This window comes from Cryptomeria japonica, chromosome 4, assembly GCF_030272615.1.
Source record: "Cryptomeria japonica chromosome 4, Sugi_1.0, whole genome shotgun sequence".
Classification (NCBI taxonomy): Eukaryota; Viridiplantae; Streptophyta; class Pinopsida; order Cupressales; family Cupressaceae; genus Cryptomeria; species Cryptomeria japonica.
In genome coordinates, this window is record NC_081408.1 from 87,876,082 (window position 1) to 87,877,203 (window position 1,122).

A 1,122-nucleotide genomic window follows, 5' to 3' on the forward strand; every position below is an offset into this window, starting at 1 on the left:
ACACATAACATCAATATTTGTACATGGAAACCCTATAAGGGGAAAAACCACAGTGGGAAACCTTACCCACAATCAGATAATACTACTGCAGATAGTATGTGGTGCAGGAGCACCAAAGACAAGATTGGCCACCATGAGCCCATAATGAATATTTATGAGATAATGAAGTCTATGAGGTTAAAATTACCATTTTATATTTTAAACATGGATAATAATGCCATTTGGAGCCATCAAACTCATGTAATGAGTCATTTTGTAATAAGTTGTCAAAATTGCCATGTTAGGCAAATAATGTCAAAATGAGTAATGTAATGGGGTTCAATGGGTAGAATAGGTTTTTAATGAGAATTTTAAGTTTCATAAGGTCTTGTGTGACCATATTAATGTAACAAAATTGATTATAAAGTTTCAAGATGCAAAAAGGTTAAAAAACTTGTCAATTGACAACTAAAAGTGTCAATTTGACACTAAATTAAAGTTGTAAACACCTAAAAGTGGTTGTAAGGGTGGGTAAGAGTTGGTTTTCAGTTTCCATGAAGGGAAGAGGTTTAAATATTTGTTTTATGATCCAAAATTAAGAGGTAGAGGGTCGGATTTTCTTGGCATTGTAAGGGTTTGGAGTTTGGCAATAAAAATACAAGGTTTTCCTTGCAATTTTGGTCCAAAATCTACACTTTATTGGTTTGAAACTCTTCTTCTTTGCTTCATTTATGATTGGAAATGGATTTCCAAATGTAGAGGAGTGTTTTTACTATCATTTGATACTATTATTGAAGGTTTTAAATTCAAATCTGATATACTTCTATTGGTTGTTCTAAAATCTGCTGTAGGTGATTGTTTTAGAGAAGTTTTGAGAGTCACAATGCAAATGTGACCCGTTCCACTTTATGTGGTTGCTATTTCTTGTGGAATGGGTCAGGAATATTGTATTATATGTGTTTCTAACCTTACATTTGTAGGGAATAACATGGAGAGGAATTGTTGATACCCTAGGCTAAGAGATTGGGTGATGAAAAGCATGAAAATGGAGGCATGAGTATAGCAACAAAAGATCTACCTTAAGGAGGTAGTGTTTTAATGTGAAAAAGTGTTAGGGAATGGTAAATTAATGGTGAATACCAA